Below are 13,915 nucleotides of genomic sequence, written 5' to 3'. Positions count from 1 at the left end.
GAAAGGGTTCCGAAGGCACCGGGATAGAAATCAAAGGAGCCTTGGGAATAGAGCAGTTAGGTTTTCCTGCCACCTGACATGTATGACACTGTTGTACATAAGTTTTTACATCTTTAATCATACCTGGCCAGTAATAGTCTTGTCAGATGGCGTGATAGGTTTTATTAAAACCGTAGTGAGAAAGGGCTCCATGGGCCAAGTGTATAATATCGGGCCGTAGGCTGGTGGGAACTACTAGTTGATCGACATTAGCCCAATCGTCATCTTCCGTTAGGTTACTGGGTCGGTACCTGCCGTAGAGCAACTGATTCTCTATAAAGAACCCAAGAATACTATCAGATTGAGTCTCGGCCTGGAAGAATAATGGTGTTAATGAGGGATCCTCCCTCTGCAACTTACCCAACTCCAGCATAGTAAGATTCGGTGGTAGATTCTGATGGTCTTGAGGGACAGCTGGTGAAGCAGAGTCAGCTGGTTGCGGGCGTGCAGCTTGCGCACGGGTTGTCACCAAAACCGGAGGAGAGACTTCATCCCTTTCTTGGACCTCTGCTGGAATATACTTCAGGATGGGGTTTTCCACGACAGAGTTACATACCTGGGGTTTGTCCATGATGATCAAGTTGGAAGGTTGTAGATCTTCGACCAAGTTGTTGCCCAGAAGTTGTACCCCTGTCATTGGAAAAGGCTTTTCCCGGATGGCAACCTGGACTTCACCTTTCACGAAAGGACAATCCAGGTGGTCTCTGGCGAGTGGATACGGAGTGGTAGCAGTGAGGTCAGCGATAAGGACCGTCTCCCCGGTGTAGGTGATGTTAAGCACAGCCGATTTCAAAATTATAGACTGAAGAGCAGCTGTCCCTCAAGATCTTCACTTTGAAACATCCCTCCGAATCTGTACTGTTGGATGAGACAGTTCCAGGATACAGGTGTTTGCTGAAGAGAGAAAGATCATTAACAGGAACACCAACATTCATCACAGGCTTACCGGACTTAGGAGTCGGTTTGAGTTTAGGAGTTTCACTATAGCCTTTGTATTGGGTTTTTCCACATTTATCTATGGTATGTCCATAGAGCTTGCAATACCTACAATATAATTGAGAGCTTGCTTGATCGGTACTCACTTTGTCATAATTAGACCAAGACTTCTTACTGGAAGATGTCAGCTGTTAACCTGTGTATAAGACTGTAGGCGTCAGCCGACTTCGCACATCTGATGAGGTCGGTTTCCTCTTTGTCTGCTAAGTGAAGACGGATGGGAGCAGGAACACGTCGAAAGAATTCCTCGACTAGAATGAGGTTGACGAATTCTGAAAATGTAGAAACATGGGCTGCTTCCAGCCATTTCATTCAATATCTTTTCTTAGTATTGGCAAATTCTAAACAGGTGGTGACACTTGCCTTTATATAATCACGGAATTTTCGTCTGTAGCTTTCGGTGGAGAGAAGGTAGGCGTTTAAAACTGCTTGCTTTAGGGTCTGATAGTCATTCTCAGACGCTAAGGTACTGAGAGTAACCTCAGCTCTACCTGTGAGATGCACTCTGAGAAGTATAGACCACTGATCATAGGCCAGCTAAGTCTTTTAGCTAGGGCCTCAAAAGTAGTAAAAAACACATCTATCTGTGTCTCAATGAATGGTGGCATTAACTTACTTGCCTGGGAGATGGTAAAGCTTAATTGAAGTTTAGTTTTAGCTTGTTGGCACCGAGTGAGGTGTGTAGTTTCCAAGTCGAGTTCTCTTCTACGGTATTGTAGAGCATTATCAGCTTGCTTCTTACTGTGTACACGTAGTATCTCCAAATCACGTTCTTTTACTTCAAGCTGTTCCCTCTCACGCTCACGTTGTAGGGCAGCTTGGCGTTCCCGTTCTTCTTTCTTTAGGGCAGCCTCGCGTTTCTTTAGGGCAGCCTTGCGTTCCTTTAGGGCAGCCTCACGTTCCTTTAGGGCAGCTTTTCTTTCTGGAATTGTAGAGCTTCTTTTTGGTGTTCACGCTCTACTTTTGCTAGTTCTAACTTTAACTTCATAGCTGCCAGAGCATGCCGGTCTGCAATGGGATAGTCTTCGTGGGAATCAGTCTATAATTCCATTATCAAAGAGGTGGTCAAGGATAAGGTTATGCAATTCACTTTTGTTGGCTCCATGGGGAACATCTAGTTGGTACGCATGTGCTAGAGTTTGTAATTCTGTCTTCCTTGGCACGAATTAAGTTCCCTACTTCATTTGCTGGATCACTACGAGATGCTGAGAGACGAAACATTGTGAGATATCAAACAGACGTATAGAGATGATACCTGTGTTATTATAAGTATCAGTAATAGGATGACGTGGCAACTGGTGACTATCCTGTGGGAAGTCAATCGTTAATGCGAAAACAATTAACGTTAATATTAGATGTTAAGTGATTAAATAATCAAAATGCAGGGAAATCTTGTACCCGGTACTCAATATACGAGAATAAGGGCAAGAAAATCCTACTAAAATAAATGAAACTTTGATAGTTTCAAAAGTGAAAGGTTGTCAAAAGACGTAGGGATACCTTGCCGGGTCTCTAGAGGACAGAAGCAAGGGGTTTCCTACTTAACTAGACGACACTTACAGAATTAGCGTTCTTTGTGCTCTGTAAAAGAATGCCAATTCCCTACCTGTGTAAGTATCATAATCTCTGACCGACGCGTAGGGGTGTGAGTGTCAACTGGTGACGAGAACTGCTGTTGAGGTCCAACTTCAAAAGCGTAGTCTGTGCGAGAGGAACTATGGCCCTCTATATCCTCCTTCGGTCGAATTGCAGAAGATAGGGTACGTGTTCCGAAGACAAACCAAAGTACCAGGGTACCAAAGGGGATCTGCCGAAAATGAGAAATATTCTAGGGACGAGAAAGGTGGAATACACGAGTAATAACACCGACGGATGAACAACCAATTAAGAGAGTGACTGTGGCCACCAGACACCACGTAATCCACAGTCATCCAACACTCATAAAATATTACACTCGGTAAGCACAAAATACACAGCACCATAAAAATTATTGAAAGTTATGAAATTAGTGAAGTAGCTACGTGTAACAAAGTCAAGTACACTTACCACAAATTGAAATGACTGGTCTAGTATCATTGCCTGAGTGAAGCTCCTAGGACAGGCCCCCATTAATGTGACGAGAAATATAGGTGTTAAGGCAGTCTTCTCTATAGCTGGTGGAAATGCCAATCAAATTAGAAAAAAAAGAGAAAAAAAAAAGACTGCTTGGCGGGTGTCTTCCTGTGGTAAAATGAGAGGGAAAAACATGCAAAACAAATCTTAAAAATAATGAACTCTAATTTACTTTAAACAAATACAAACAAAATAAAGATATTCCCTTGGCTATGTACAGTGCTGATCAAAACAAAGACAAAACACAATATAAAATAAAATAATGGTTACGTTACTCTACAATTAGCAAGACAAAAAATTAGTAAATGGTGCTGATAATATTGGCTGGCTGAAACCTCCACTTAGTATCCACTTAGTATACTTAGATAGAAGCGTCAGCTCTAGAGCACAAAGAATATTCAGAGGCCAACAGCTCGTGCAAGACTATATATGGGTGGTGCAGATGGCGCTGGAGTCGCATGAAGTCGCTGATTCACCAATGGGGAGAGCGTTGGCTTGAAGTTTTTTTTTTTTTTTTTTACTTTTACATGCAGAGCATGCAAATTAAATACAATAAAAATACAGAATACATAAAGGAAGACAATAGACCACCGGCCAGAAGGGCCGACAGCATAGCACAACAAAACACATACACAAGAAAAACATGAAAAATACAGCATACATCAAAGCACAAAACAGAATACAATGGCAATCCAGCAATCACAGTACAAAACAACACCTCCAGAAAAACAAAACATACAACAAGAGGCATAGCAGGAAACAGAACAGTGCAAACACAAGACTGTCCAAACACGTACAACAGGTAAAGCAACATAAAATCAATACATTAATAAAAAAACACACACCAAGCCATCCGCCCCGTAAACAAAAGGCGAGGCCAAAATAAACAATAACAATAAACACGCACACCTGAAAACAAAACAGGCATAAACACAACAACTAGCCTGAAGGACCAAGAATGCAACAACAAAGTACATCAAGAAACAAACAAATCAATACACAACCATACAAAGTCACTAAACACCGGCCTGAAGGGCCGACATCAAAAACACAAGAAAACAAAAGAAAAATACAACAAAACATCACATCACCACACCAAACACACAGCAAGCACACAGACTACGAAAAGATCTCATACTTGTCCGGCCACTCGTCCGCCGGGAAGCGAATACAATACGCCTCCCAAAGTAACATAATGTCCTGCGAAACATGGTCACTATTGAGCGTACGAGGATTGGGCATTAACTCTGGCACACCTACAATAAAACACTTAGCCCGACGAATCCAGATAGTAGAAGGGCACCACGGATCAGGACGCACACGGTCAACAATTTCAAAATTCAACGGATGGTCAGCATCAATCGCCACTCCGGAGGCCAAGATGAGAGGGAGAGGCACCTTTCTATATGGCCGGGCAATGGGCAGCACACTGGGAGCCTCCTCAGCTGCCTCACAGGACCCCTCGTCAACCACTGAACGTTGTACCTGCTGGGACCCCCCACGCTTGGCATCCTTTTTCAGCACCAGCTTGATGCCTCGGCTTGCACCAGGATCCACACCATCCACGCCTGTAGGAGCAACCACCTCCCACTGCGGAGAACCTTCTGCAGGAGAAAGAACAGGAGGTAAATTAGACGCACAACCATCGGTAACAGCTGACACATGGACATCAGCCACCACCAGCGTCGTAGAGCACGAAGCACCCGGAATCGCCACACCATCTCCCGAAGCTCCACCCGCGTCGTAGTCCTCCATATCAGCCCAAGCAGTAGAAGAGCGCCTAGAACGCTTGGGCACTGGCCACACATCCTCACAGCCGGAGGCGGACCCAGAACCATGGCCCTCACGAACCGGGCGAACCAACGCCCGTCGCAGTACTGCAGCAGCCTCAACCACATGGGGAACCGGGCCGCACACAACAGGATGCTCCGCAGCCTCTCCAACACCCAGCACAGCCGGAACACCTGGCGAGGGTGCAGGACCAGGCGCAGCAGCAGGAGTTGAGGAAGACGTAGACGCACTCGGCTGAGGGACAACAAGCACTGGGGGCATGTCGGGTGATGCTGGAGGGGCCGCATCAGCAGCGACTGGGACCTGCTCCACTTCATCCCCGGAATCCACGCCCTGAGGGAGCGGCGGGAAATCCTCCTCCCGGAATAAGTTAACGGGTGCAGCAGGGGTCTCAGAGCACCCGGCAGCCTGATGCCCTAACTGGCAACACCGGAAACAAGTACGGGGCTGCCGGGCATAATACACCCGAACGTAGTAGCCCAGCAGCCGGACAGAAGATGGGTTATCCGACCGCAGGCGCATACCTAATGTACGGACGTTCGTCTGCTTCCCAGCATACTTCCCCGAGGACAGCTTGTTCACCCGCACACTGATGACTACACCATACCTCCCGAAGAAGCGCCGGAGAAGGTCTTCAGGGAACTCCAGGGGCGCACCGTGCACACTGACATATGTCAGGGCACCACTTCGGTCCGAGATCGTAACGGAGCCGGCGCCATCCGGCAACTGCAATGAACGCCCCTCGTTCCGCCGGAGGAAGTCCCGATACTCCTCCTCCCCCACGAACTTGACAATCACCCGGTGGGCCGTAACAAGCTCAACGCCATACACAGCTTCCACCGGGACACGAAGCATGTCGCACATAACTAACTCAATGGCCGGATAACCAGCCTTACACGAGAATTCCAGGCCCACGGAATTTACCCGCAACACAGGAGGAATGGCCAGGCCCCCCATGTCAAAACGGCCACGTCAGCACGCAGCCAGGCAGGCAACAACACTGGACAGGGAGGGTAAGAGACCTCCACACCTCCTGCCGGTGAAAACTGCAACCTCCCCAAACTGCCGGAGTGTTCAGACGACACGTCTTCACCCTACGGCTGCTCAGGTGGAACTCCGTTGGCTTGAAGTGGTAGTTTGGTGATCGACGAGGGTGGTGCAGCGACAGTGAGGAGGGGGAGGGGGGGTGGAGTGAGTGTACCTCCGTGTAGAGACGTCTGTTATTCCACTTCTATAATATTCTTGAATGTGGTATCTTGATGTTGCAGATGTATAGAAGTAACGAGATGTAGGAAAGAGCAGGCTAAATCTCTCTTGAAAGAGATTAGTCACTAATATATATATATTTCCCTCCAATGCGTTATGTGCGGTTCCCTCCGAGGCTATGGGTCCCTCTTCTTCCAGCCAGAGGTGGTACTCCCTTCTTTATATATATTTTATATATATATATATATATATATATATATATATATATATATATATATATATATATATATATAATGTATATAATGTATATATATATTAGTTTATTTTGGTTGCAGTATTTCTTGTAAACATATGTTGCTGAATATGACCAAAAGGGTAAGATTATTCATTCTAACACGAATCATCTCAATATTTCTTATGTCTTTCTTAATTCTTGAGGGTAATTGAAAAACTGACTCAACAAAATTCATTCTTCTATTTTTGGTCTGACGCCTGAATGCGTTTCGTAATGCTTATTACATTTTCAAAGACTTGTTTACACATAACATACACTATACCTATACTTGTTTTGGGTGAGGTGATATAGCACAAAAGTTTTGGGTGAGGTACGAAAGCTATGACAGAACACGAATCAATGGGTATAAATTGGGTATGAAAACATAAGAATGGAAGTATCTGCAGAAGGCCTATTGGCCTATACTTCCTCTTGCTGACCTCCCTCCCCGCTCAGCTCGTTGTTGCCGTGAGGGGGGCTTAGTGGGCGGCTGCCGGAGTGTGATGCTCCTTGGGACAGTCCTCTGTCCTTTTCTAGCCTTGTGCTCCTGCTGCCGTCCTCTCCAATTATGCTGAGCACCTTTTCCTTCTCCTTCTGTTTCGTTTTTCTCCCCCCCTCTTCTCCTATCTGCTTGCCGTTTCCTGCCGACCTTTTGCTTGTTCTGGTTCTTCCCTTGTACTTCTACTATTTTGATGCCCGGGTGCTTGAGGAGGCATACTCTTGCACCTGTAGAACTGTAGTACCCGACGTCGAGAGCGAGGGGAACCTTTTATTGTCTATCCCCCTTTCGTCACTGAACCCGATGTCGACGGACTGTCGGTTCTTAATGTGGCGTTTGTGGGGCGTATACTCACGACGCACCCCTAGGGGGCCCCGGCATGATCGGCGATAGCTTCTTGTTGGGTGTCCTGCCTCTAATTGTGGCTCCATGGTGGGTGTGGGGGCATATTCGTGAATGAATTTTCCTTTTCGTAGCGATGATAACCCCTGTTTCGACTGTTTCTGCTTTACCTTCTCAGGCTCGTGGAGTGGGCGACCAAGCCCCCGAGTCAGTCCGTTTTGGAAGACCGGGCTCTGTAGCCTCTGCTGCATTGGGCCCCAACCTTGCTCCTCCTTTGGCCTCTCTGACTCCTTCCCTTGGCTCCCCTCCCTCCTCTGTGGTTGGGTCGAGCCCCAAGCCCCAGTGGTGACTACCTCATCCCCTGGCGCGGCTTCATCTCTAGTTGTAACTACTGCGCCTTTTACCCCCTCTCTCTTTGGGGGTTCTCACCGCCGTCCTCGTCACGGCCGCCATTGCTCGATTCCTTCCAGTTCTGCTACCTATTAAGCCTTGTTTGGTCCTGCTTCTTGGGCCAAATATTTTGATCTCCTCCCTCTTGATTCTGCGCCTCCTGATGATTTCTCCCTCCATCGACATCTCGTTGATTCCGTGGATGCCTCCGTTACTTTCAACCCCACTCGTCTCGGTACACGTGTCGTTGCTGCTCCTTCTCAGGATGCTGCTTCCCGCTTGGCTGCCTTATCCTGCCTTGACGAGACCCCTGTTCTGGTCTTGAAGAATGCTTAGTTGAATGCCAGTGTTGGCACTATTCTACTCCCGCCTCATGTTGCAACCCGTGTTGCCACGACGATATTCGACATATCCTTGCTTCCCACGGCCATTCTATTCTCCAGGTGGACACGTTTACTCGTCCCCCTCATGGTAGTCGCCGTCAACCCCTCCGGGTTGTGAAGATTACCTTTGATGGTAGGACCCTTCCACCCTCTGTTATTCTTGCTGGTGCCAGGTGCTCTGTCCGGGAGTACATTCCTTCTCCTCTGCTCTGTAAGAAGTGCTGGAGGTTTGGGCATGGTGCCCTCCGCTGCTCCTGGACTGTCTCTCTGTCCTTTGTGTGGTGGCGAAGGTCACTCTAAGTCGGAGTACACTTCTCCCCAGGTTCGTTGCCTCAACTGTGGTGAGGCCCATCCTACCTTCTCCCGTGCATGTGTCCATTACAAGCTTGAGGCAGCCGTCCTCATCTTGAAGCACCGGGAGCGTTTATCTTTTCCTGAGGCGAGATGCCAGGTTCGCCGGCTCCCGCCTTATGCTAATATCTCTTATGCTCGCGTGTTGCGCTCTTCCTCTCCTCGTCCTTCCCACCTTCCTCAGACTCACAACAGTTTCCGGGCCTTGGACCCTGATACGCCCACTGCCCCTCCTCTGTTCCTTTGAGTTCTCTCCCGAAGGATCCACCTCCTGGTCCTCTGTCTGGAGTTCCCCTTCTTTCTACCCGGTCTGTCTTGTCTCCTGTGTCTTCTTCCTCGTCTCCCTCCGTTCCTCCTTCCCATCCTTCCCCTCCGTCTCTTGACTCTCCCCGCCGCCTGTCGGTGCGGGCTGATGTCCATCGCTCTCCAAACGGCCGTCATGTGTGCTCTCGTTCAGCTTCTCCTGTTGAGACGCTAGAATCCGTTGCCCAGTACGTGGTTGCTGGGACACCTGTCTCTTTAAGTCAGAAGCGTAAGCCTGGCTCCTCTCCTTCCTCCTCCCCGGCGGGTAAGAAGGTTTCGCTTTCTTCCTCGGCCCCTACTTCTGTCTCTCTCGCTCCATTCCCTCCCATTTCGGTGGTTGCGCCCGCTGTTCCTGCTATGGAGGTTTCTTTAGCCCCCGCTTCCCTCTCGGTTGCTGCCCTTGCTGAGGTGCGCTCCCCTCTTTCTACCCCCCCTCTTCCTGCTGCTGTCCTTGACTGCTCTCCTCCGTTGTCTCCTCTTCCTCCTCCGGACCCCGCCTGCCCGCCTCTGGTCTGTTCTCCCGCTTCCTTCCCTCCGTCTTTGCTCAGTTTACCCATGCCCCCTAACCCTGACTTTGCTGACCCTGATCCTGACCCTGATATTCTTTAAAGTGCTGTGTTGCTCTTTCGCCTTTGTTTCTTCCTTGTTCTCTGTTGTTGTCCTTTCCCTTCTCGTCGATGTCTATTCTTCAATGGAACGTTCGAGGTTATTAAGCCAATTTCCTCGAACTCCAACTTCTGATTTCGCGGTTTTCGCCCCTTTGTGTCTGTCTCCAAAAGCCGATGCTTGGTGCTCGTCCTGGTCGTTTTCGTGGCTATTCCTTTCTCTCCCCCCTCCCCCCCTCAGTCTTTGCTGGGGCTCCTAATTCTTCTGCTCTCTTGATTCGCGCTGATGTTCCCTTTGTTCCTTTACTTTTTCCTTTGCCTCTCCATTGTTCTGCTGCTCGTATCTTTGTGGGGAAATGGTACACAGTTTGTTCCATTTATCTCCCCCCGAGTGTCCCGCTTTCTCTTCCTGATTTGAAACACCTCCTAGACTCCTTGCCGGAGCCTGTGCTCCTGCTGGGTGACTTCAATTGTCGTCATTCTCTTTGGGGTGACGTTCTAACGAATACCCGGGGTCGCCTTCTTGAGCCGTTTCTCCTCTCTTCTTCCCTGTCACTTCTGAATTCTGGTGAGCCCACTCATTTGGACTCTCGGACTCGCACCCTTTCTTGTCTTGATCTTTCTGCTCTTCTTCTCTTTACTTAGATTTCACGTGGCAGGTTCTTGATGACCTCCATGGCAGTGATCATTTCCCCATCCTTGTTTCCTTTTTCTCTTTTCGCCCTTCCCTCTCTTTCCCTAGGTGGCAGTTTGCTAAGGCGGACTGGACCCTATTTACCCTCAGTGCTGCTCCCTCTCCCTTCTGCCTCTCTCTCGCGCTCTCCTCCTTTTTCATGACACTGTCTTCAACGCTGCCCTTTGCTCTATTCCTCGCTCTTCCTCTCGGGGTCCACGGAAATGCGTTCCCTGGTGGAATGCGGACTGTGCTCGGGCTGTCCGCTGTAAGCGTGCAGCCTGGAAGAGGCACCGCCGTAGGCAGACGACCGATTCTTTTATTCTCTTTCGGAAAGCGAGTGCGGTGGCTCGTAGGGCCATCCATACGACTAAACGTGACTGTTGGGCATCTTTTGTCTCAACAATTACTTCCGAAACTCCTCTGCCCCAGATCTGGAAGTGTATCCGCATGATAGCGGGTTAGTTCATTCCCGATGTTTCACCGGTCCTTCACCTCCATGATACTCTTGTGGCAGACCCGTTGCAGGTCGCTTCCGTACTGGGTTCCCATTTTTCTTCTGTTAGCTCTGGTCTTCATTTTCCCCAATTTTTCCTTCTTCGTAAACCTGTCCTTGAGTCTCGTCCTGTAGATTTCTGCACTCGTCTTCAGCTTCCCTATAATGATCCCTTCTCTCTCTCTGAACTTCGTTCTGCCCTGGCCCTCTGCGGTTCTACGGCGGCGGGCTCCGATGGTATTCATTATGAGATGCATCGCCATCTCCCTCCGTGCACGTCTCAGTATTTACTGAGTCTGTATAATCGGATCTGGGAGTCGTCGTCAGTCCCTGAGGACTGGCTCGATGCCGTTGTCCTCCCTGTTCGCAAACCGGGGTCTCTGGGTACTTCCCCTAAGGACTTTCGCCCTATTGCCCTCACAAGATGTGTCTGCAAGCTCTTTGAACGTATGGTCAACGTTCGTTTGATGTGGTTCTTAGAGCACTATCGCCACCTCTCCCCTTCTCAATTTGGTTTTCGCAAGTGCCGCAGCACAACAGATGTCCTGGTGAACTTGGAGGTCTATATTCGTACTGCTTTTGCTGCGAAGACCTCCGTTGTTGCCGTCCTTTTTGACCTGGAAAAGGCTTACGACACCACTTGGCGATATCATATTCTATCTCAACTTCATTCTTTTGGCCTTCGTCGTCATCTCCCTCTCTTTCTCCACAGCTTCCTCTCTCGTCGTTCCTTTCGTGTGCGCCTTGGTACCGCTCTCTCTGCCTCTTTTCAGCAATACGAAGGTGTGCCCCAGGGTAGTGTTCTGAGCACTACTCTTTTTCTGGTTGCCCTCAATGGTCTTCTTTCCTCTCTTCCTTCAGGTGTCTTCTCCGCTCTCTATGTCGATGATCTTACCCTTTGCTGTCAGCGTGATGACTCGCCTCTCCTTCAGCGCCGGCTTCAACTTGCAATTGATGCCGTGTCGTCTTGGGCCACCAATCATGGCTTCAAGTTCTCTACTTCTAAGACTTGTGCCATGACTTTTACGCGGAAATGGGTCATTCTTCGTCCCTTTTTATCACTTTATGGTCATCCCCTTGAGTACAAAGATTCCGCGCAGCTTTTGGGGTAATTCCTTGACACTCGTTTGTCTTGGTCTCCCCATATCTCTTACCTCCGTGTTGAGTGCTCTAAGGCCCTTACCCTCTTTCGGGTCTTGTCCCATACTTCTTGGGGGTAAGATTGGCGCACTCTCCTTGCTTTACATTCCTCTCTCGTCCTGTCTAAGCTCGATTATGGTTGCCCTGCTTACTCATCTGCTTCTCCTTCTACTCTTCGCCGTCTTGATGCTTTGCACCATACTGGGTTGCGCCTCAGTTCTGGTGCCTTTCGTTCGACTCCCGTCCTTAGCTTGTATGTTGACACTGGCTTCCTGTCTCTCCAAGACCGCCGTGATCGCTACTGTCTTCGCTATCTTGCGCGGTCCTTACAACATCCTTCCTCTCGCCTCTGTCGTGCTTTAACTTTTACCCCTCCTGCGGTTCCTGTTCCTCTTCACCTCCTCCCTCTTTCTGTCCGGTTATCTCGCCTACAGGATTCTCTTTCCGTTCATATTTCTAATGTTTCTCCTCGTGTTGTTCCTTCTTTGCCCCCGTGGAGGGTCCCTCTTCCGCGGTTTTGTACTTCCTTGACCCGTATCAATAAAGCTTTTACCCCTCCTATGGTTCTAAAACGCCTTTTCCTTGAGCACTTTTCTTCTCACTCCCTGTCCATTTCTGTCTTCACCGATGGGTCTAAGTCTGCAGACGGTGTTGGCTACTCTGTTGTTTTTCCTGATCGCACTTATATGTGTCGCTTACCTCCGGAGATTAGCATCTTTACAGCGGAGCTTTATGCTATTCTCTATGCTCTTCGTCTCCTGCTTTCTCGTTGTCAGTCTTCCTTTGTAGTTGTTGTTGACTCTCTTAGTGCCCTCATGGCTCTCGGGTCCTTTAATCCGGTTCATCCAGTAGTTGTCGAGATCCAGCATTGGCTGTTTCTTGTTCACAGTAAATTTAAGTCGGTTGAGTTTTGTTGGGTTCCCAGCCATTTTGGTGTGTCTTTAAATGAGCGTGCGGATGCTGCCGCCAAGGAAGCTGTCCGCTCTTGTCCCGTCTCTCGTAAAGGTATTTCATATTCCGACTTTTACCCGGTTATCCATTCCTTCGTCCTTACCCGTTGGCAGGCTTCTTGGTCGTCTGTTACTGATAATAAACTATGTACTCTTAAATGTTGTGTTTCCTCGTGGCCGTCCTCCTACCATCGTAACTGGCGATGGGAAACAGCTCTGGCGAGGTTGCGTATTGGCCATACTCGCTTAACCCATGGTCACTTGATGGAGCGCTGCACTGCTCCTTATTGTCCTAGTTGCATTGTCCCTCTTACGGTCGTGTATGTCCTTCTTGAATGTCCTGACTTCCAGGACGAGCGTGTGTCTTGCTTTCCTACCTCCCCTCGCTTTCACCTGTCCCTCAATAGAATTCTTGGTGACTCGGATACTTTTGATATCGTTCGCCTTATGCGTTTTTGTTCTCGTATTGGCATCCTTGGTGATATTTAGCGCCCTCTGATTATTCTGCGCATTTGATGGTGCTACATAGCCTTCCCGGTTTGGTGCCTTCTTTTGATAATTACTTACTTACTTCCTCTTGCTGATTCTATGTTGGTTTGGGGTTTTGAAGTGGGTAGAATATAGTTGTGCATTAATTGGATGTTGATTACTGGTGTTGACTTTTGATGTGTAGTGCCTCACAGATGTTGAGTCTCCTACTATCGCTGTATTTATCACTGATTTCTGTGTTGCTTGTTAAGATTTCTCTGGAGATGGTCTCGTTGTGAGAAGAGATTATATGTTCCTTGATGGAGCCCTGTTGTTTGTGCATGGTTAATTGCCTAGAAAGAGACGTTGTTGTCTTGCCTGTATACTGAGTTCTTTCAGGGGTTACAGTACCCAAGCAGGCATGTGAAGGTATAGACGACGTTGGTTTCCTTCATGGCGTTCTGTTTGGTGTCTGGCGAGATTTTCATGAGTAGATTGGCCTTTTTTTTTTGTTTTTTGTAGTAAATTGTCAATTGTATTTTCAGATTTTTGTGTGCAGGGATAACGTTCCTATCAATGATATCTTTCAGTACCCTTTCCTCCGTTTTATGAGCTGGCGAAAAGAAGTTCCTGTAAAACAGTCTAATTCGGGGTACAAGTGTGGAGCTAGTTGACTCTTCAGAGGTTGCATGGCATTTCACCTTTATTTTTATGACGTCTTCAACATAACCGTTGGAGAAGCCATTGTTGACTAGGACCTGCCTTATCCTACAGAGTTCTTCATCGACTTGTTTCTATCCTGAGCTGTGACTGAGAGCCCGGACGATGTAAACATTGACAACACTCCTCTTGTACCTGTCTGGGCAGTCACTATTGGCATTGAGGCACATTCCTATG

This window comes from Procambarus clarkii, chromosome 64, assembly GCF_040958095.1.
Source record: "Procambarus clarkii isolate CNS0578487 chromosome 64, FALCON_Pclarkii_2.0, whole genome shotgun sequence".
NCBI classification, from domain to species: domain Eukaryota; kingdom Metazoa; phylum Arthropoda; class Malacostraca; order Decapoda; family Cambaridae; genus Procambarus; species Procambarus clarkii.
Note: the sequence above shows the minus strand (reverse complement) of the source record.